Source organism: Cebus imitator, unplaced genomic scaffold (genome assembly GCF_001604975.1).
Source record: "Cebus imitator isolate Cc_AM_T3 unplaced genomic scaffold, Cebus_imitator-1.0 Scaffold2, whole genome shotgun sequence".
NCBI classification, from domain to species: domain Eukaryota; kingdom Metazoa; phylum Chordata; class Mammalia; order Primates; family Cebidae; genus Cebus; species Cebus imitator.
In genome coordinates, this window is record NW_016107317.1 from 3,759,415 (window position 1) to 3,783,979 (window position 24,565).

At 38.4% G+C, this 24,565-nt stretch overlaps 1 protein-coding gene and 1 long non-coding RNA gene across 3 annotated transcripts in view; one reads left to right on the top strand and one right to left on the bottom strand.

The window, feature by feature from the left end:
- EPS8 (epidermal growth factor receptor pathway substrate 8) overlaps positions 1-14,399 on the bottom strand; it is a 169,145-nt gene extending 154,746 nt beyond the window's left edge. The window contains exon 1 of one of the 2 annotated variants that reach the window (XM_017528665.2): positions 14,197-14,399. The gene's annotated coding sequence lies outside the window, so the exon portion shown is untranslated. The remainder of the gene's footprint in view (positions 1-14,196) is intronic. The other variant, XM_017528631.2, reaches the window with a different exon arrangement.
- Positions 14,400-14,613: 214 nt separating this feature from the next.
- LOC119471227 overlaps positions 14,614-24,565 on the top strand; it is a 22,549-nt gene continuing 12,597 nt past the window's right edge. Inside the window, exons 1-2 of the long non-coding RNA XR_005200255.1 lie at positions 14,614-15,583; positions 16,994-16,996. This is a non-coding gene — a long non-coding RNA (uncharacterized LOC119471227). The remainder of the gene's footprint in view (positions 15,584-16,993; positions 16,997-24,565) is intronic.

Genomic DNA, 24,565 nt, shown 5'->3' on the forward strand with positions numbered 1-24,565 from the left:
TAGTTTAGAATCTTTCAAAGGGAGTACTGGTATACTGCAATTTTCCCCAGAGCTCATAAATAACCAATGTTCCTTTGTGGAAAATTGTAAAATACATGTAATTTGTAAATAGATTCATTTTATAAATCTACAGTATCAGTATTTGTAGAAAAACAATACAAAATGTGAATATCTTTGCATTTGAATAGCAAAAAAATGTGAATGGAAATTAAGAGAGGGGGAAAGCCAAAAAGATTATCCTTTGTTTTCTACATTTTTAATCCCTTACCTAGAACCTGATGCTTCTGTTAAGTTTTTATGCTTCTTTTCATTTAAGCGTCTAACATCACACAGTCCGTAAGGATAAGAATGCTGTGTATCTTGTCAGTTAGAGTAGTCTCATTATTTAGTACTAGCACTTAATAAGCACTTATTTAATATTTCTTTATTGAGAGATAAACTTCATTAACTGAAACCAAATTATTTTCTATTAGGTAAAGCTGTATATGTCCAGGACTGTTAGATCAAGAAACTAGATTGGGTTGCATTAAACCAACAGGTCTCATAATGATTTAGCAAAATTCTGACCTCATATATGCGTATCACAAGAAAGAACAATGGAAAAAGCTGAAATGAATCAAACAAGATCTAACACCACTACAACAAACAAAACTCACTTTCACATACAAAGGACAGCTAGATATATACTTTATTATATTCAATATGCATTTGTGTACACATTTCTCTCCTACAATTTTTCTTTTAAAAGAAATTTTTGCCCAAGTATTATCCTTTCCAGTGACTGGTATGGTTGATATCAGTAACAGAAATAGCAAGAATAATTAGAAAGGGAAGAAGCAGCAGCTGAAATGATCACAGTTAGAAGCTTTTGAATGTAATTTCAGGGGAAAATAATACACTTCTGGATAAACTAGTTTCTTTAGCCTTAAAAATTTAGCCATGTTCTCAAGTCAGCCCCTCAAAGGAGCAATCTGGTACTCTTTTGGAAGAGAGAAAAAAACAGCTGGCTTAGGTGAGTGACCTAATCTAAAAGCCTTCCCCTGAAGTTCATGTCCACTCTCAGGAACGAACTAACACAAACCTAGATGAGCCTCTATGCATTAGCAAGCATTTGTTACACCTAATGCCCAAAACTGATGTACACATTTGCCTAATAAAGTCAATGTTAGCTAGAAATATCTGACTCAATCTTGCAAGAACAGGAATTCCCATGTTCAGAACTCAGTCTTTTATTTTGCAGTTATTCATTGAATACTTATTTAATATACATTTAAATCAAATAATATATTCTTTCTTACAGCATATAATCAAAGTTCCCTAGATGTAGCTCATGAACAGCACAGTATTTGTAAAAACGGCTTATGGTTTCTTGAGAAATTTTACTGTTTCCCTCCGCCTCCTGGGTTCAGACAATTCTCCTGCCTCAGCCTCCTGAGTAGCTGGGATTACAAGCACGCACCACCATGCCCAGCTAATTTTTTGTAATTTTAGTAGAGACGGGGTTTCACCATGTTGACCAGGATGGTCTCGATCTCTTGACCTCGTGATTCATCCGCCTCGGCCTCCCAAAGTGCTGGGATTACAGGCGTGAGCCACCGCGCCCGGCTACCAAACTATTTCTATATCAGATTCTACCAGCACTGTTTTCCCATTTTACCACTGTATCCATTAGTTTCGAATCTTATTGAAACTTTCATATTTCCCAATAACAATAGCTTGATTACAGCAATGACTTTGAAAACCATAAACATAACACAAAATGTAATTGGTAGCCATTGGCTTGGTAGTCTTTTACCCTGCACTCCAATGAGAGCTGACAAAATCATTTGTCCACTATTTCATTAGCTGCCTGGCAGAGAGAAAAGATGGAAATAATTAGAGATAACAGATATAGGTGGAGGAAGGACACTGGAGGTAAGACCAAGAGACTTTTACATCTATTTTAAGACTCTTTACAATGCCATGGAGTAGCCTATATAAAATTATTTTTATAGTATATAACTCAAGGTATATTTTAATTCAAATTCTAAAATTACCTATAGTGATAAGGGGCACCTACAAAGTAAAATGTCAAAAAAGAAAACCCACAAAAAACCTAGCAGCATATGTTCTAATATATGAACAAAACCACGGTGGGCTTTCCGAATCAGTATAAAAACTGAATGGTGTTATCAAAAACGATGAGTTTGGGTCCTTTGTAGGGACATGGATGAACCTGGAAACCATCATTCTCAGCAAACTGACAGAAGAGCAGAAGATCAAACACCGCATGTTCTCACTCATAGGTGGGTGTTGAACAATGAGAACACATGGAACACAGGGAGGGGAGCACTACACACTGGGGTCAGTTGGGGGGAAATAGGGGAGGGACGGTGGGAGGTGGGAAGCTGGGGAGGGATAGCAGGGGGAGAAATGCCAGATGTAGGTGATGGGGAGGAAGGCAGCAGATCACACTGCCACGTGTGTTCCTATGCAACAATTTTGCATGTTCTTCACATGTACCCCAAAACCTAAAATGCAATAAAATAAATAAATGGGAAAAAAAAAACTGAATGGTGTTAAGATGCATTCCAGTTAAAGTTAAGCACTGTAAACACATTTATTCTGGACTAGATTTCACTCTCTTCATAATGAGGTTTTACTATTTCCAAAATCACTTACTTACTACCCAAATAAGGTAAATCACTTACTTCATCCCAAATAAGGGATGAAGGCTTCAATCCCTCCTTTGTTTCAAACTGCCTAGCAGCCTAAACTTAACCTTCACTGTCATAACCACTATGAATGTCTCTTTTATTCAGACTTCACTCCCCATGACTGAGATCTCACCAGGCAGTGAGTAAGAGTTAGAATAGTAATTGGAAAGCTATTAAAGTTATGAAAAAATCCACTTTTCTATTAAAGCCATCTGAAGATTGAAAAAGGGTGTCAGAAGAGAGCTAAAGGAGAAAAAACAGCTGGGAGGAGGAAAAGAATTAGGGAAAGGCGTGATGAAGGAAAGCCCACATGGTTATTCATCTACTTCAAGAGTAGTAGAAGACTCTTTTTTTGACAAGACCATGGAAAGTTAGCAAGTCTCAAGATGAAGCTGAAAAATGTGAAATGTAGACAAAGTATATGGATGTTGTAGGAACTAGGGCTGAAACTTTTTGTTTCAACAGTTTGGGTAAGAAGTGTAAAAAAAATAACATAAAAAGAAATATGATGCTTTAGACAATTTATTCTGTAATTCTGCAAAGATAGCAAACAGACAAATATATAAAAAATATAGACCTGATTATTCCTAAATTTAAATGAAGTTATAATTCTTCAAATTCTTCTTACACTTACTGTTCAGGGTTGGCCATCATGGATTATTCATCTTAAAATAGAAGTGGTAATACTTTAAGCAAATCTGAGAATTAATGCACACTAAAATCTTTAGAGGGCGATTTTCAGCAATGATTAAAACACTCTGAGACACATTCTTCAGGCATATGCATTAAACCCACACCTTTGCATGCATGAGTATCATGTGAATAATGCTACAAGTATTGGACCAATGACCAGATTTTTATCACAGTAAGGATTCCGTTGCTGTTAAATTATTCAGAATCTAACAAGTCCTCACAAAGGAGCTAAATAAAAGAACTACTGACAAAATTAATGTTCTCTCAACTAAAAGGATCTTGATGTGTAAAAAATAAATAAAGAAAGAAAGAACACTGCAGTTTATAGTACACAGGACTTTTTTGAAAATAGACAACACAATGAAGGTTCTGACATTACAGATAAACACTACAACAATAAAGACAACTCAATCTGAAGATAGGGTTTCAAAAATCAACATTCCTGGATTAAAGAATAACATTTGTAAACTCCCAAATATGTATAGTTTGTCATAAAACAGTTGAAGTTCTGAAAACACTGCAAAGAGAAATTGGAGGTTACTTACACATGCATATAAACATAAACAAGCTGCTCATGCCTTTTTTGCTGGAATAAAGGTAGTACATCTACTTAGAGGTAGTTATGTTTTCATTTCTTCCATATGTGAAAGAAACTATCAAATGCAGAGTTTGCATGCCCAGACAGAAAATAAGTCATCCATTTACCAAGTTGCTCACAAAATGAATTTCAAGAAATACAAGCCCCCAAAACAGAAAGCAAAGCAAGATTTTAAAGTGTAACAGACTATTGACTAGCAAAGCAGTTAAATGTATCTTCTATCTCTATCATCAAAAGTATATCTTTCTTTAAATTCTAAAAGAGTACTTAAAATCATCTTATTGTACATTCAGGTCTAAAATTACCATCAACTTTAAATGTCAAAATTATTGTAGAAGATTAGATAAATTGTATTCAAGGTCTTTTCAAAAGAGATAGATTTTACACATATTTTTACTTGCAGCTTGAAACAGGACCTCCAATTTCACCCAAAACATGCAAGTTATCTTTCTTAAATTCCTCATAATTACTTCAGTATCACAGGACTGAAAAAGAACACATGAATTTATTTGCTACATAAAGAGCTATATTTAGAAAGCCATATGACTAGAAGAGAAGATTCATGCAATTCTTAAACAGATTTGGTATCTTTTTTATTCTCTTCTGATACAATTAGTGAATACTCTATTGTATTGTTACTTACAAAAATGAAAAATAACTGCTTATTCAGTTCTTTCTAATAATACTGTAAGCTCTGAATGTGGGAATGTGCAGAATGTCCCACCACTCCCATCATGCCAACCTATTCTGCACATGTCAAACATACTCATCTTTTTTTTTCTTTCTTTGAGACAGAATTTCACTGTTTGTTGCCCAGGCTGGAGTGTAGTGGTGCAATCTCGGCTCACTGCAACCTCTGCCTCCCAGATTCAAGTTATTCTCCTGTCTCAGTCTCCCAAGTAGCTCACCTGGCTAATTTTTGTATTTTTAGTAGAAACAGGGTTTCAACATGTTGGCCAGGCTGGTCTCGAACTCCTGACTTCAGATGATCCACCCGCCTTGGCCTCCGAAAGTGCTGGGATCTTTATAATTGGAGAGAGATGAGTGTCTTGCTTTGCCTCAAAAATTCACTCTATGAGACTCAAACATCACCTTCCCCAATAAAGACTTTTCTGACTCCCTCAGCCACAGTGAGGCTTTCCTTTCTGCTATGTGCTGGGATACACACACATACACAAACACACACACACACAGAAGCACACACACTTTTCATTTAACATACTCCACTTCTTAGATAAGAAAACCAAGGCAGATAAAGTCTGATTCCAAAGTCTCTTGTTTGTTTTTTTTTTAATATATACTTCCTTTAGCTCCACACTACTAAAACGGTTGTCTGGCTGCCTCCATTCTCTAAGCCCCTGACAACAAAAGGCAGAGATCCTATCTTACTCAGCTTCGTATTCCTAGCATCTAGCACAGAGCAGATACTCAACAAACACTCAACAAAAGATGAATGAATAAACAAATGAAATGTAGTAATGCTCAACTTCCTCTGTGAAGAAAACTCACCCCCGTTTAAGTATTTACATTAAAGTATGATAATAAATGCTAATTTCATTCAGCAAGCCTTTCGTGAGTATGTCATACATGGTGTATTGTGCTGCACTACCTTGGGAAATTTAAAGATAACTGATTCAGTTCCCTGCCCTTGAGCAGCTTTAAATCCAGTGGGGGAAAGGCATAAACAACTAGCTAATGCTACCATTACCTGTTTTATTTTGACTAATCCCCACAAGTTTTTCTCTTTAAAACAACATCATTCTTTACAACCATGTTCCATCGTCACACACCTCTGGTCAGTGGGATGTAGACAGTCAACAGAAAACAAAGCTAGAAGAATCTTCGTGGAGCTTAAATATACAATCTTTTTAGCTATTCTTAATTAGCTCAGTAATCATATAAAGAAGAGAATATAATTATATAAAGAAAAGAATATAATTAAGGACACCCTGGTATCATCCTTGCCCTTTTTCTTTTATAAGTGGCAGCACGACCAAGTGGAAAGAGCATGGATTTTGGAGTCTGGTCAGGGTTCTCATCCCAGTTCTGTCCCTTTCTCCCCATGTGTGACACAAGTTGCTTTATTTTTCTGAGCCTATTCCTTTATCTGTAATTCAGAGATAAAGAAACCTATTGGCCAGGCACAGTGGTTCACACCTGTAATACCAGCAATTTGGGAGGACGAGGCAGGTGGATCACGAGGTCAGGAGTTAGAGACCAGCCTGACCAACTCAGTAAAACCCCATTTCTACAAAAATACAACAATTAACTGAGTGTGGTGGCATGTGCCTGTAATCCCAGCTACTCAGGAGGCTGAGGCAGGAGAATCACTTGAACCCTGGAGGCAGAAGTTGCGGTGAGCCGAGATCGCGTCACTGCACTCCAGCCTGGGTGACAGAGTAAGATTCCATCTCAAAAAGAAAAAAAAGAAAGAAACATGTCTGAAACGCCTCTTGTAAGAGTTAAAGGAGATACTGTGTGTAACACCTGCCACACAAAAGGTACAATTATGTGAGCCACTCCACCTGCTGCTTGAAGACTACTGGTTCTAACTTTAGTGCAACAATATAAATATTTCTAATCCTGTCTTACTCTGTTTTCTGTTGCTTATAACAGAATACCTGAAATGGGTAATTTCTAAAGAAAATGAATTTATGTCTTACAGTTATGGAGGCTGCAAAGTCCACAGTCGAGGGGCTACATCTGGTCAGAGCCTTCTTGCTGGTGGGGACTCTCCAAGAACCCCAAGACAACACAGAGCACACATGGCAACGGAGCTGAGTGTGCTCATGTACCCACTCAAGTCTCTCCTTTTCTTACAAAGCCACCAGTCCCATTCCCATGATAACCCCTTAATCCATTAATTCATGAACGGATCGATCATTTCTTACAGGCCTCACCTCTCAACACTGCCACATGGAGGATGAAATTTCAATGTGAGTTTTGGAGGGGACAAATATGCAAACTATAGTACACTACAATGTCAATAACACAAAATGTATACCAAAAGAGAGGTACACTTGACCTTTGAAAACACAGGTTTGAACTACATGGGTCCACTTATAAACAGATTTTTTCTTTTCAATAAATACATTTGGAAAACATTTTAGAGATTTGTGACGATTTAAAAACACACAGGCTGGGTGTGGTCGCTCATGCCTGTAATACCAGCACTTTGGGAGGCCAACTTGGAAGGCTTGCTTGAGCCTAGGAGTTCAAGACCATCCTGGACAACACAGACAGATCCTGTCTCTGCAAATAAATAAATAAGTAAATAAATAAATAAATAAATTAGCCAGGCCTGCTGCTGGTACATGCCTATGGTTTCAGCTGCTCAGAAGGCTGAGTGGGGAGGATCACCTGGGCCTGGGAAGCTGAGGCTGCAGTAAGCCCAAGATTGTACCACTGCACTCCAGCCTGGATGACAGAATGAAACTGTCACAGCCTTTTTTTTAAAATAAATAAATACAGTAAAAACACAGACAAACCATGTAACCCGGATAACAAAAAACAAATTAAGAAAAAAGGTATGTCATGAATGTGTAATATATATAGATAGATACTAGTCTACTTCATCATTTTATGGCAGTAACCATTTAATTTTTTATTAAAAAAAACTAAATGTATCAAAACTTATGTGCCCACGCACACATACAATACACGGTATCATTCGCAGTCAAGAGAAATGTAAACAAATGTAAAGATGCAGTATTAAGTCCTAACTGCATAAAATTAGCTGTAGTACACACTGTACTATTTTAATAATTTCATAGCCACCTCCTGTTGTTACTGTAGTGAGCTCAACTGTTGTGTGTATCTGCTTAATCCACTGTGTGATGTTAATCATCTCCGTGTGAGCAGTTCATTTCTCTGGTAAATTGCATATCACAGTAAAAGGTGATTTCTCACTGTTCTCTCGTATTTTTCATCCTGTTTAGGACAATACCATAAACCTTGAATGAAAATATTCTGCTAGAGATGCTGGAAATGCTCCCAAGGAACAGAGAAAAGTTATGACATTATGAGATAAAGTTGAATTGCTTGGTATGTACCATAGATTGAGGTCTGCAGCTGCAGTTCCCAGCCCTGTCCTTTCATTCCCCACCTTGTCAGATGGAGGATTCATCTTGTAAACAGACAACACCTTACAATATCATTAAGTACAGTATAGTACTATAAATGTATTTTCTCTTCCTTATGGTTTTCCTAATAAAATTTTCTTTTCTCTAGCTTACTTTATTGTAAGAATACAGTATATGCATAACATACAAAATATGTTAATATATTCTGTTATCAGTAAGGCTTCCAGTCAACAGAAGGCTTACTAGTTAAGTTTTTGGGAAGTCAAAAGTTATACACAAATTTCCAACTGGGCAGGGGTCAGTGCGTCTAACCCCTGCATTATTCAAGGATCAACTGTACTTGAAAAAAGCCACTTGTAGCAGGAAAAAATAGCATGGGAAAAGATTCAAGACCATATAGTTAAGTCTCAGATTTCCAGCTGGTATATACATCAACTGCCTCTTCTCACCATACAACCTCCAAATCCTTTATTCCAGATCCTTTTTGTGAAAAATCAAACTATTATTTCCTATGATAAGATCTAAAAGAACTGACAGATGTTACTCTATACTAACAATTCCATTTTCACAAAGAAGAATCTCTGAGTTAGAAAAAAAAAAGAGGGAAATGAATTATGTACAATGTCTAGGCACAAATCTCAGCACACAGTACATGCTGTATTATATATTAGTTTCCAAGTCATTTCTCAACTGTTTACAGTAAGTAATTTTACAGAACATGTAATAAAAAAATTTAATAAAAACATTTTCCTTTCAATTCTAAACCTAATTTATAATCTGTTAATTTAAAAATCACATTTAGTTGTGCTGGTACAACTAGGAATCCATATGCAAAAAAAGTTAATCTAGACACAGACCTATATCATTCATAAAATTAACTCTAAATGGATCACATACTTAGATGTAAAATGCAAAACTATAAAACTTCTAGGAAAAACACAAGATAAAAACTAGATAGCCTTGGCAATGAGTTTTCAAATACAACACCAAAAGCCTATCCATGAAATTGATAAGTTGGCCTTATTAAAATTAAAGACATCTGTTCTGACAAAGACACTGTTAAGAAAATAAAAAGACAAACCAAATGGGAGAAAATATTTGCAAAACACATATCTGATAAAGTGCCTGATACAAAATGTATAAAGAACTCTTAAAACTCAACAATAAGAAAACAATCCCCATTAAAAAGTGGGTAAAAGATATGAACAGCCATCACATCACAGAAGATGTACAGATGAAAAAGGGCATGTGAAAAGATGTTAACATCATACATATGTCATTAGGAAACAGCAAAGTAACAATGACATAGTATTCCACACCTATTAGAATGGATAAAATTTAAAAAGCTGACAAAATAGATGCTAGCAAAGACATCGGGCAATAAGAACTCACATGCACTGCTGATGAGAACGTAATAGTACAGCCACTTTGGAAAGCAGTTTGGCAATTTCTTACAAAGCAAACCATAATCTTACCACATGATCCAGCAATTGCACTCCTAGATATTTATCCAATGATATGATAACTTATGTCTACCCAATAAATTCATAGCAGCTTCATTCACAGTTGCCAAAAACTAGAAGCAACCAAGTATCCTTCAATAGGTGAATAAACGAACCATAATATATTTGATAATGACAAAAAGAAATGAGCTATTAAACCATAAGACGACATGGATGAACCTTAAATGAGTATTGCTAAATGAAAGAAGGCAGTCTGGCAAGGCTATATGATTCCAATTATACAACATCTGGAAAAGTCAAAACTAAAGAGACAGTAAAAGGATTCATGGTATTCTGGGAGAGGGGCTGAAGGAGGTGATGAGTGAAGCACAAAGGATTTTTAATGTGTTGAAACTGTTCCATATTATACTATGATCCTATAAGGATAGACACATCAAATTATGCATTTATCAAAACCCAAAGAACTTCACGGAACAGGATAAACTTTAATGTATGCAAATGTAAGCAAATTATTTAGAAGGTCAAGGAATTCCAAGGTGGAATGCAGATTGTAACAAAGAAATCTAACTGTATTATAAATGTGTGCAACAATCTCACTAAAAAGGATAAGAGGAAAGGTGCATAGCTGACTACCTCTAGAAATGAGTAGAGACTGTGAGACTAAAAGCTAAAGCAAGAGTACAAAAACACTGTACTCTTGGTGCTACAGTTGTTTCCCATGGGATCACAGGTTAACAGTTCCAATACTGCTATACATCTATGAGAGAAATGAATGATTAAGCAAATGTATGGCAGACGAGGCAAGCCAGGTTTCTTCTCACTGTTGGAGTAAGTTTAAATACAAACAAGCGGAGAAAGCTATAATGATACCTGTGGTAATGAATTAGCATTACAGACATAAATATAAATTCATAGTTAGTTTAATATGGATTCAAAATGTTACATTAAAAATGTGTACAGATATGTTCACATACACAATGTATTTCCTGCTTTGTCACATGAGAGAACCTAGAAGCAATGACACTTCAGTAGCAACAAGCACACCTAGCACCCAGATCTTGGTTTCTAATACCATTCCCCAACAAAATGATCCAGATTCCTTGGAGACATGACTGATTCTAGGACCATGATAAGATATATACAGATGAACCTAGAGCATCTCATAGTACCAGAAAGTAAGGAAAAAACTCATAATGATGGTAGTATGTCAAAGAGGCACTGGAGCCAAGCTGTAACAAAACAAAGTAGCATTGGATTATAACCCAAAATATTTAGATAGATAGATTTATATTTATATTATATGTGTGTGTGTGTGTGTGTGTGTATACACATATATATCTCCATGAGTCCAGAACAAAATAAGTATGAATTGAGTGAATAAACAAATGGAGGAGAAGAGACAAATCTCCCATGCATAAAAAAATCCAAATAATTTATATAGATATTCCACCCTCAAAGGGGGAAGCATAACTCTCTACTCCTTAAGTATGGGCTATACATACACAGTAACTTCCTTCTAAGAGCACAGCATGAAAAGGGGAAAGAAAAGTAAAGAAACCTCATAAACATGACCTCAGCCAGGTGATAAAGATAAGTATCACAGTGACAAATCATGTCGAGAGTATATACCCTTGAAATGACAAGATGAAAAATGGCACGTTACTTCTGTGATCTTCCTACCAAAAACCCATAATCACAGTCTAATCATGAGGAAATACATTAGGTAAATTCCGATGAAAGGGCATTCTACAAAATACCTGACCAGTACTCCTAAAACATCATCAAAAACAAGAAGTCTAACAAACTGTCACAGCCAAGAGGAGCCTAGAGAGGCATGACAACTAAATACATGTAGTGGTGTCCTGGATGGTAGGGTCCTGGAACAGAAAAAGGACATTAAAAATTAAGGAAATATATTTTAAAAAAGTATAAACTTTGATTAATAGTAATGTACTGATACTGGTTCATTAATAGTAACGAATACTAATACAAGATATTAATAAGGGAGTAAGTTGCTATCGGGGTACATAGACACTGTATTTGTAGCTTTCCTGTAAATCCAAAACTTCTAAGAAATATGGCCTATTGTTTAAAATGCCATTTAAGAATGCATCTAGAAAATACTGAGAAGGTTGTAGTAAAGCACTGAAGACCCTCACACTTTCTTACATATATTCAACTTAAAATGTTTGCAACTATTCCACTGCAGAATTTTTCTTACAAAAATATTTTCAATCACTAACAGCTGCAAACAATTTCATGTAGTATTAATAATTCCCAGGAGGGATTTACTATGGCCAGAGTACTTTAATTAAAATTCCACTTTTTCCCCCTGACATACCTCTACAGATGTCCAAAAGATTGTAACCTATCATTAACTTATGTTGTTTTGTGATGATCCACGTAACTACCGAGTATGTTTCATACAACTCAGAAAATCTGAGTTGTATGTCAGTACTCCATAAATCAATGCTAAAATATTCATCCAATAGAACTTCAAGTATTTAAAGAGACAACTTTTAAAAAGCTATCATTGCTTCTCAGCCTTTTGGCTAAGATCAAGTGTAAAGAGCTATCATTTCCTATTCTGGATACTATGTTTTCTTATACAACCCTTGGTTCAAGTGAGCTGCTGCAAAATTAAAAGACGTAAGTGAAAGGGGAGAGTAGAAAGAAGAATAAAAAGCAGTAGGGGAAAGGGTGTGAAGTAGAGTGTAAGAAAACAACTAGGATTTGGAAAGTAATAAATACAAAGTCGAGTGTAGCAAGCCTATGCCATAGCATAGAAAAGAACTAACATCTGAAAAGAATCAGTATCTATAAGATCTTGAAAGCAGGAAAAAGCTAGAATAAAAACAAAATGAATCTTTATATTTGATCACAAACAAGCAAAGTGTTCAAAATTACACATTAGCTTCCTCATAGGAAACAAAAGAAACATCACCCTATTAAGAGTGGGGCTATTAATAGTGTAAGTTAAATTACACTTACTGGAAATTACTTATATATTTATATATATATATATATATATATATATATATATATATATATTCAATGACATTGGGAAGTGAAAAAAAAATTACAAAGACAATGTACCAAGTCTGTGAACAGTGGTTATCTCAGAATAGTAGAATTAAAAGCAAATTTTATTTTCCTTATTTTTTCCTGCTATGAAGTGAATGACTTGTGGTGGAATTTTATAGCCTCAATCTGTGTATTCTGCACTAAAAGCATTCTATTAACACTATTGTATTTGTGATACATTCCATCTTACCATTTATGTGACAATTCTATACTGTTTTAATTTTCAAATTGTAAATAGAAGCATGAATTCGTGACCAAAAATTTTCCACACCAGCAACTTAAGAAGTACAGCAGCACGTTTAGAAAATTCCGATCCCAAACAACAAATCTATACTAGGAGAGAGACGATTGCATTGACTTTAATTCCAATAGACTCACTAATACATGATCTACATTACTAGTGCTCACTTTCCAAAACCCAAGCAGCTGGGAAGAATAAAGTCCCTCCAATGAAAACAAACTAGAGGCAATGCACAACACAGTGACTCTTATTTTTTCAATATAAAGAAGCCTGCCCAGAATCCTAACTCTATTTCCCAAAAATGACAAAGCCAAAAAAATCACACTCCTGACACACACATCTAAAACCAAGTTTTATCTGAACTCATCCTAACATATTAGCTCTTCTACCTTCCCCTTACTAAGTCAAGAAACCTTGAAAAGAGAAGCACTTATACATTTCACTGAAACATATTTTGTAAAGGAGGATTCTAATTCCTAATGCTTCCCCGCTCTAGATGTCTACGGATTTCAAATCCTGAAACCAAGGCGTCCTGCCCCCCCGCGAGATTCCAACAGTACTACGGGCGCTATGGGAGGAGGAGGAGGAGGATTTGAGAAACACTGCAGGAGAACGATCGGTGCAATGATTTTGCAAACAGGTAGTCCTAGGAAGAAAGTAAAAGTGAGAACATGGGATAGAGCAGCGGTACATGGGTGGGGAAACCCATTCCAAATGCATGAACTGACCACGACCGGAGAATGGCCGTCTGTCTTTCCAAAAGTAAAATGGTGAGTAAAGTGGAGCAAGCTAAGAAAGTCAACAGCAATTAGGAATTGAAAACGATTCCGAAACGATGAGCTCGCTTAATTCGAGGGGGTAAACGAGGGTGGGACCCTGCCCTAAAGGGTCATTTTGAAAAGAACCCCTCCCCATTCGAGGCGGGTGGGGAGAGCAGCTCACAAACCCCAAGTCTAAAATAATAAGCCGAGATCGGGATACTCGGTCTGCAGTCGCCTGGCGGACCAGCTGAGCGCAGGTGTATCTGTCTGCGGAAGCTCAGGTTACCAGGATCACCACGGGGCCACAGCGAACCCTCCGTGCCCAGCCTTCGGGAGTCCCGGGCGCGGGTCTGCACTGGCCCCGCGGCTCTCCCGGACCCGGCGCGCGGACGCCTCCGGCCGCAGCGCCCTCGCGCACCTGGCTGCCAACACCAGTTGAAAGCAGTCAAAGTGAAGGGAGGCGGTCGCGGCGCCTGGCACCGCTCCGATCCCAGCACACAAAGGCGGATTTTCAAAACCGAGAGAGAGTCGAAGCCGCCGGACCCCCTGACCGGCGCCTTTCGCCAAGGGGCTCTTACCTCGGATCCGCCCTCGGGGCCGCGGCTTTCCCCGGAGACGCCGCGAGCCCAGGCGAGGTGGGAGGCGGCCGGGAGAAAGCCCCACAACCTGATCCGCGCCCCGCCAGCCGTCCGCCAGCCGCGGGGCCGCCTCCTGCGCCCAGCTGAAGAGAAGCGATCTCCGAGGCGAGCACAGCGCCGGCCTCGCGCCGGGAGACACCGCCTCGCTCGCCGCTGCCTGTGAAGTCTGGAGCCGCCCGCCGGCTCGCGGCCAGTGCCAGCCGCGCGCCGCGCATGCCCAGTGCCCGCGCGAGGAGCGAGCGAGCGAGCTGGGCCGGCGAGCGCGCGCCGCGCGGCCAGGAACGGGATCCGCTCTCCGGGTCTTGGCGGCAGCCGAGCCTCGGAGTTTGGTCTACTCCGGCGCCGGAGGCTAAGCGGCCGAGGAGGCCGGGTGGGCGGGAGGGGGACCGGAGGAAAGGAGACTGGGCGCTGAGCTTAGTTATCAAGACTGCGATCAAAGTCGGAACAAGGCTGCGAGCCGCCGACGAGTTTTCAGAAGTGCCCTAGCAGGACCGACTAGCCGCCTGGAGGCGCGGGAAGCGGCAAAGAGCGTGCAGAGAGCTTCGCCCCCGGCGAGGAGGACGCCCCGGGCGGAGGGAGCCAGACCCAGGGTCTGGCTGCACAGCTCGTAACCGCTGCCCTATGGCGGCAAACAAGCCGCACCTAAGGACCAGCCAGCCTTCCTCTTCCGCCTCTGGCCCTCGGACCTGTTTTCCCCTTTTTGTCACTTTCCTCTTTTTTTTTTTTTTTTTTGTCTTCCTAATCCATGCGGTAAACTGGTGGTGCCCACGGCCCTCCATCGGGTCCCTGGGAGTCTCCCAACTGCTGGTCCTTAGTGCCAGCCTGCAAGCCCAGGCCCGCCTCGCCCGGCTGCCTGGGAGGATATGTTTCACGAAGCTCTTGCCAAAAGCCCTGATGTGGTTTGAAGGCTTTTACTTTGTGCCTCTCGTACCTTAACCAACCCTCATAACTTCCTCTCCGAGTAACCCATGGGGCCTCTAAAAGAGAAGTCCATCTTCTCAAGGACACTGTTTTCTCTCTTAAAACCCCTCATTGCCATAGCTACTCGCCCTCCACCCTCCCATGCTGTCCTAACTTCAAAGTCAGTTGAGCTCCAGAAGTCAACGAAAGCCTATAAATTAAATTTGGTTAAGAGAGATTGGACCTGCTTACTTTGTGAAGCAAATAAAAGCACAGTCAGGGAGAAATGAGATAACAGGCCGAAGGGGACATGAAAATCATTCTAAAAGTTGGAATTGATCTAACGGCTAAGTCCAATCCCCTATTTTAGTGGGAATCCTCTCTCCAATATTTCCACCGGACCGCTATCCACTTGAACATTTCCAGTGTTGGAAGTTTCTATTTTTATCGTTATATATAACTATGATTATTTGTTGAGTATTTACCTATGCCAGGAACCAAGCAATTTACATGCATTATTCCTAGGCCTTAAAATGAGAATAGCCTTATTATGCCTATTAAACACGTTAGGAAGATGAAGCTCAGAAGTTTCCTTCTTTTTGCCAAAGCCAATGCTGACGCCAGAATTAACAGCCAGGTCTGCGTAACACCAAAGCCTGTATCATTTATGAACATCAAATCAATTCCTCTAACACCACTGGTCTTTGTTCTGCCCCTAGGAAGCACACAAAATGAATCTCTTTTTTGTTTTTTTTGGAGACAAGAGTCTCGCTGTGTTGCCCAGGCTGGAGTGCAATGGTGCTGTCTCTGCTCGTTGCAACCTCCGCCTCCCAGGTTCAAGCGATTCTCCTGCCTCAGCCTCCCGAGTAGCTGGAACTACAGGCTGTGAAACCATGCCGGCTAATTTTTTGTATTTTTAGTTGAAACGGGGTTTCACCATGTTGGCCGGGCTTGTCTTGAACTCCAGACCTCTTGATCCGCCCACCTTGGCCTCCCAAAGTGCTGGGATTATCGGCGTGAGCAACCACGCCTGGCCAAATCTCATTCTTACAGACACTGCAAGCCTTGAAATATTAGGAGCAACTATTAAGTAATCAACAGATCTAATACATTTCTTCAAAAATTCTCTTTTCAGTGTTTTTTCAAATAATATAGAAAGCTGTCATCGTCACACTACTCACCCTGCTTTGAATGTGTTTTGATTTTTCGTTCTCCTCTCTAAATTGTACACTCGGAATACAACATTCAAATACAGTGGGCCAAGAACTGAGTTCCAGTTCTCCAGCTGCTGATCAGCTGCCCCTTTGATCTAAGCATACCCTTCCAGTAAGGCCTCCCAAATCTGTATTAGGTTTTTCTTTTAGCAAACACACTACCTAGATTCAAAGAGAACAGCCAACTCCATTTCACATGAGCTAAATTAAACCATATCTTCCACCTTACATAGTCTATACTTCTATACGTACATGTATTTAAATCTTAATTTTTATTTTATTCTTATTAAATTTTATCCTATTTGTTTTAGGACATAATTTCAGATAAATACTAGTGATCACTTTTAACATAACATTTGTACATTTAATAAATATGCCTTCTTTGGCTCCATTTATGTCTAGTAAGAAACAGTAACGCGGAACAGGCTTTAAAAAGAGCCTGTGATATTGTAAAATATATATATTTGGTCTTCATCCCATTCCCAGCCATATAGCTCCTAAAATCATTGAAATTTCCAAAGTGATGAATGTCTTCTTATATTTTAATGAATTGACTGATAGCTGGGGACTCTTGGATAGCTTCAGCATGGGGACTGGTCATAGGAAAGAGCAAGTGTGATTAGGGTGTTGGGACTTTCAGCCTCATCCTCAAACCTCCGGGGGTGGTTAAGATCATCAATGGCCCATGACTTGATAAATCATGCCTCCGTAATAAAGCCTCCACAAAAACGTAAAAGGACTGAGTTACATGAACTTCCAGAGAGGGGAACATGAATAACAAAACACTTGGAAATTCCTGGATGGTGGTGCTCCCAGAGAGGGCATAAATCACCCTATGCATCTCTTCAACTGTATCCTCTGTAATATCCTTTGTAATAAAATGGTAAACACGTTTCCCTGAGTTCTGTGAGCAGGTCTAGTAAAATAACCAAACCCAAGGAGGGAGTCATGGGAACTCTTAATTTCTAGTTGTTCAGTCAGAGACACAAGTAAAGCAACCTGGGGCGTTTTTGATTGGCATCTGAAGTCAGGGAAGTCTTGTGGGACTGAGCCCTCAACCTGTAGAATCTGACATTATCTCCAGGTAGATAGTGTCAGAATTGAACTGAAGATACCCAGCTTGTGTTTGCTGCAGGGTTGATTGGTTGATTGCTGGTAGAGGAAATTCTCACACACTTCTTGGTAACCAGAGCTCACAGAAGTCTTCTGTGTTGATTGTTGAATAAGAGAATAGAAAAAATAAGAGAATAAAAAAAACTTTGGTTTGGGGTTCTTTACCCTATATCTTTAGACAGCCCACCACCAAAATAGATCTCCAAGATAGCAGTCATTTATCAACCAATACTTTTCAAGCACTTTAGTTCATGAAACCATACCATAACCAACATAGAGTTCATGAAGGTTTTCTAGATGCTTTGCTGAAATAAAGATTTACTGTTTCTAGCATCCCCAAATCTACTGGTCCAAGCAACTCTTTCAAAAAGAAGGAAGCTAGTTAAGTAAGATCTGTTTTCAGATTAACCCATTCTGGTATTAGTGATCCCCACTACTTTTTCTATGTGCCTAAAACCATTGTTAATAATCTGGTTTATACTTTTGTTAAAAGTCTATATCAAACTTCCCTATTTGGAGTGTCACTAAACACAAGTTTTTCCTTTTTGAAAATCTTGTTAGTTTATGTTGGCATTTGGGTTGAAAATGATGTAGAATGGAGATAGATACCTGGAGCGAATGGGACATTGAAAATATGGAGCAGGCCAGGTATGTTGGCTCACATCCATAATCCCAGCACTTTGGGAGGCTGAGGCTGGCCAATCACTGGAGAGCAGGAGCTGGAGATTAGCCTGGGCAACATGGCGAAACCCCATCTCTACTAAAACTACAAATATTAGCCAGGTGTGATGGTGCATACCTGTAGTCCCAGCTACTTGGGAGGCTGAGGCATGAGAATCACTTGAACCAAGGAGGCGGAGGTTGCAGGGAGCCAAGATCACACAACTGCACTCCAGCCTGGGCAACAGAGAGAGACTCTGTCCCAAAATATAGAAGCAGAATCTACAGCTGGGTGTAAACACTACATACAGAAAATGTAGAGAAATTATAATGACTGAATTTTATCTGGGGAGTAAGAGCTATCTCCACACTACCCAAGAGTCAGAAGAATTCTTCAAATATCCCTGTCCACTCCCACTACCCAATCTGATGTATGAATATAGTTTAGGGACTGCTATGTATACCTCTGTAGACTTACAGCCTTAAAGCCGTGTAACGTAAAACATATCCATGAGTGAATCTGGAAAAGGTACACTGTAGCTTAGAATATTATTATTATTATTAAGATCTAAATCTTCTAAGTATAACTCAGTAGACAGGTAATTTCACGTTGGTTACCACCATTGTTATTATTTCACATTGTTGAAAGAACAAACCAAAGTGCTTGAATTATTATCTTTGTTCTCATTTTAGGAGGTGCTTGGGCTTGCTTCTTACTTTGCAACTGATGTTTATATTTCTGGTTAGTTGTGGTTCTTACACCCATTTGGGTTAGCAAACTCAGTTTGCTTTAGCCTTCAAATGTCAAAATGCTCTAATTTATTTTGTACTATGTAATTAGAAATGTATGGAAATTTTGAAGCACGGTAAGTATTCTTAACAAGGACACTTTTTCTAAATATAACTTCTATGTTCACCAAAAAGAAACTATATTAGTTAAAAAATAAATAAATGACTATATAACATTGCTTACTCATGGATGAACTCTTTTGCTTTTCCATCTTTTTTTTTTTTTTTTTTTTTTTTTTTTTTGAGGTGGAGTTTCTCTCTTGTTACCCAGGCTGGAGTGCAATGGCGCGATCTTGGCTCACCGCAACCTCCGCCTCCTGGGTTCAGGCAATTCTCCTGCCTCAGCCTCCTGAGTAGCTGGGATTACAGGCACGCGCCACCATGCCCAGCTAATTTTTTGTAGTTTTAGTAGAGATGGGGTTTCACCATGTTGACCAGGATGGTCTCGATCTCTTGACCTCGTGATCCACCCGCCTCGGCCTCCCACAGTGCTGGGATTACAGGCGTGAGCCACCGCGCCCGGCCCCTTTTCCATCTTTTTTAATAATCAAGAATTAGTTTTCCACAAAGGGAAGAAAATCCAAGCAGTGTTGCTTGAGTCAAAAGCATCTGTAAAGAAGAACTTGACTCTTTCGAAGAATTTAATAAGTGGGAAATGGTCATTCATTCAACAAATGCTTTTGGACTCAACAAATAATTATACTTTGAAAGAATAATTTAGTTGAATCCAGTAGTGTAGCTGAGGTAAGAGGGTAAATCAAGGGAGACCTTTGAAAGAAGGAGAAGGGAGAAAAGAGACCAAATGAGACAGACAGAAAAGGTAATAAAAATCTAAAGAAAAAGGAAACAAAATAAAATATAGAGGACATTGGGCGCTCCTTCAGGCAAGGAACTCCCCATCTTATACACTATTCTTAAATGCAAGTACAGAGTTGGCACATATGTTAGTTTAAGCTTCACACAGAAAGGTTAATTAGATCATTTGAAAAGTTCTCCAGCTACAGATCACCTGGATGTTGCATAAACTATGCTTTGATATGCATTGTAGGACTCTGAGATAGTGAAGGGAATCTCTCAGGGTCCAAAATGAAAACAAAACAAAATTGCTGAAGCAGGTGGGGTAGGCAGTAATCTTTTAATAAAGACTTAAACTGGTCACGAGGTGAAGAAGCTAATCTTTTAAATCCCATGTTAGCTGACTCTGCTGGAAGGAAGTCAGAGTGGTTTCAGGTCCTTAGGCCCATAAGTTCCCAAGAGAGATAGACAGAAATCCTCTTTGGAGAAAAATAACTTCAAGTTAGTGTCCCAGAATTTCCCACAAATAAACATCAACCAAATAGGAATTCATAATCAAAGATCTCAAGACATATAAGAAAATTCTGCTGACACTCAAGTCAGCAGAATAAACAAACATAATTCAATTTATAAGGCAAAAAACTAATTAGCTATGATACGGCTGTATAAAGAAATTAAAAATTAAAGTCATAAATAAAAATCTATCCAAGATGACTAGGCATACATGAAAAAGAACCCACCAGAACTTCTGAAAATGAAAAATATAACTGCTAAAATTTGAAACCCCATGGAGAGTTAAAGAGTGGATTGAACATATTTGAAAAGAATAATGTACGCTACATATGAAGAAATTATACCGAATGCATCACAGAAGGGGAAAAAAGAGAAGAAATAATAAACATTAGGAGATATGGAATGTAGAGAATGTTAAGATATTACTCATGTCTAATCAGAGTCCCAGAATGAGAGACTACAAAGAATGGAGTAAAGGCAAAAGAAGAGACAATAGCTAACCATGTTCCAAGATTAATATAGGACCTGAATCTACAAAACGAGGAAGTCCTGGCTATGTACATGTATCAAGTAGGATACCTGAAAAGAAAATGAAATAGAGGCATTACATACACATGTATCATGTAAGATACATGAAAAAAGGCAGATCAATATAAACGACAGTGAAATTGCAAAACACCAGATGAAAAGGCAATCTTAAAAGCATGGGCAGGGGGAATATTATCTACAAAACAAAAACAAGTAGACTGAAAAATTTTCAACAGCAATAATGGCAGCCAGCAGACAGTGGAATATCTTCAAATGCTGAATGAAAATAACTGTCAACCTATAATTTAGTGTCCAGAAACATTATATTTTCAGAACAAAACTGGACTTAAGACATTTTTAGATGAAAACTATTCTTTTTACCACCTTCACTAGATGAACTTCTGAAGCACACTTTCAGATGAAGGAAAGTGACCCAGTAGGAAATACTGGAATACAAGAAAAAATGGTGAACAAACAAGTTGATAAACATTTGGGTTAATATAAAGAAGCCTGGTCTGTATAAAATAATATTAATAATATGAAATTTGTGAGGTTCAAAAGACACAATTTAAATGCTGGAGAATAACTTACAAATCAGAAGGAGGATAATCAGGGTTAAATCATTCTGAGGTTCTTGAATTGGTTTGAGGAGGTTAACACATTAATTTTAAGTGTCCTTAAGAAAAATATTCACAATAAGATTTTAAGAGAAATGATCCATATGGTACTTCACAACCTCCATTTTACAGGTTAACACACGTGCACACACACACACACACACACACACAACTGTCATAAATCGTGGAGTTAGTATGTGATGAAATTGAGATTTAAATTCAAGCAGAGAACGTGGCTTTGACAATTATGCTCTACAATATCTTTAAAACTCAAAAAGAACACAAATGAGATGTAGAAATTCCAAACCAGTAGAGGAATGGAAAAAGAATAAGAAGTAAACAAATATTAACAATCTTCCTCTGTATGCCATAAAAAAGCAAGAACAAAATGTAGAAGGAAAGGAGAGACATAGAAAGATAGAAGGTAAAGACTGAGAAGAGAAACATTCAAACACGTAAATAATCACAATACAAATGGACTAAACTCTCTAGTTAAAAGACAGAGTCAAAGCAGTTTTTAAAGATATAGCTGTATGTTACTTACAAAGATAAGAACATGGAAAGCTTAAGACATATCAATTATAATAATTAAAAGAAAGCTGATACAGCTATGCTGACATCACATACAATGGACTTCAAGATAAAACAGCATTATTGTGGCTAGAAAACATCATCACATAAGGATAAAATCTAGAAGAGGAAATTGAAAAACTTATTATCACGGTGTAGCTATTTCCACACCCATTCAACCACTGTTAAGATATTGATATCTCTCTCTACATATATCTATCTCCAGCTCTCTCAAGATAGATAGATAGAGAGATAGATAGATTACTTATATAGAGACCTAGATCAATATATATATAATACATATAATATATGTAGCATATAGCAATTAGAGAATACACATCTCAACAAACCCATAAGAAATATTTGTAAAAATTAACCAGCATACCTTAACACATTTCTGAGAATTTGCATCATCTAGAAAAGGGGTTAAAAAACTTTTTATGTAAAGGACTTAATAGCAAAAGTTAAGGTTTTTTGGGTCAATGCTCTCTGTTGCAACTACACCACTCTGCCCCTGTGTAGCTCAACAGCAGCCATATATAATACATAAGCAAATGACCTTAACTATGTTCCAATTAATGTAAGACACAGTAAATTCAAATTTTAGGTAATTTAAACACACCTAAAAATATTATCCTCCTTATGTGTTGTTTGACCATTTAAAAGGTACCAACAATTCTTAGCTTGCCAACTGTAGAAATACAGGTGACAGGCCAAATGTGGCCCAGAGGGTAGTGAGTCACTGACCTCTGATCCCGACTCATCTCTGTCTGTAAGACAGTAGAGTTAGAAATCAATAGCAGACCAACTTTTTAAACATTTAAGTTTAAAATGAATTTTTAAGTAATTATACATTTTAATTTCTAAAGATTAATTTAAATAGAATTTTAAAACAGATGCCTGGCCAGGCACAATGGCTCATGTCTGTAATCCCTGCACTTTAGGAGGCCAAGGCAGGTGGATCACGAGGTCAGGAGTTTGAGACCTGCCTGAACAACACGGTGAAACACTGTGTTGACTAAAAATACAAAAATTAGCTGGGCATGGTGGTGCACACCTGTAATCCCAGCCACTCAGGGGGCTGAGACAGGAGAATCACTTGAACCCAGGAGGCGGACGTTACAGTGAGCAGAAATTTTGCCACTGCACTCCAGCCTGGATGACAGAGCGAGACTCCATCTCAAAAANAAAAAAAAAAAAAAAGAATCTCAATAATGTATGAAATCATAATGAAGAAATCATGATGATAAAATTTATGAATACGTAAAACTGCAAGAAAGGGAAATAAATTCTAGTATATTCTGTTAACAAAATATTCTATAGCAGTGAACTTGAGGAAACAACCGCTATGTTCCACAGTATAGATTACTCTTAGAAACAAAGTTGAGTGAAATCACAGATTATGCATAATAAGATACCATTTTTACAAAGCTCAGAAAACCATAACTGAATGATTTATTATTTAGCAGCAACACACATTTTAAAAAAATTTGTTTGTAAACAAAGGAATGCTTATCACAAAATTCAGGATAGTGGTTACCTCTGAAGGGCAGGAAAGGAATGAAATGAGGAGGCTAAGGTAGGTAAGTTGCAACAGTATTGCAAGGTGGAAAGGTGGATCACAGGTGCTCATCTTTTTTGTTTTTTTGTTTTTTTTTTTTTTTGGAGATGGAGTCTCACCCTGTCACCCAGGCTAGAGGGTAACAGTGTGGAGTGTAACAGCGTGATCTCGGCTCACTGCAACCTCTGCCTCCTGAGTTCAAACAATTCTCCTGCATCGGCCTCCCTGCCCGTAAATAACTGGGATTACAGGCACCTGCCACCACACCCAGCTAATTTTTGTATTTTTAGTAAGAGACGGGATTTCGTCATGTTGGCCAGGCTGGTCTCAAAATCCTGACCTCATGATCAGCCCACCTCAGCCTCCCAAAGTGCTGGGATTGCAGGCGTGAGCCACTGTGCCCAGCCCATAGGTGCTTATCTTAATTATCATTCTTGTTCCTCTGAGGAGGGGAAGTTGCGAATTGGATACAGTAGGGAGGAGTTTAATGCAAGGAGACAACCAGGACTAGGGAAAGGCTAAAAGCGTGAGCCAGAATGACAGAAGAAGGACAATGGAATTGTTGCTCTGATTTGTGGTCAAAGTGCTCCAGTCACTTTCTCTTATTTACCTGGACTGAGGTCATAAGAATGCCTCATTGCCTATTATCACTGACCTTTGAATGACTGATGAGCTCCATAGATTAAAACAAACAAACAACAACAAAAAAAAGACTCCTTTCTGGAAAAGACCACAGATACTCTGTTTCCAATTTTAAATGTGAAAGTTTATTTTTATGAAAAGGTTGATTTCCTCCAGAAATTTTAATGTTCTGTATAACTGAGGGAAATTTAATTTTAGAATTTAAGAGTTATTGATCCATTTACTAGTAACAGCTGAATGTTCTTTAAAATGCAAAAGAGACATTTGTTTTATCTTTTTGAGAGAATGGCGCTGTTTGTTCTGCAGAACTGGAAATTTGCCATTTACAAAGCACTTATCTCGCTATTTACAGCTTTTTCTAATCAAATCTAGGTTTTTATTTTCCTACTTGTGCCTAAGCAAAAAAA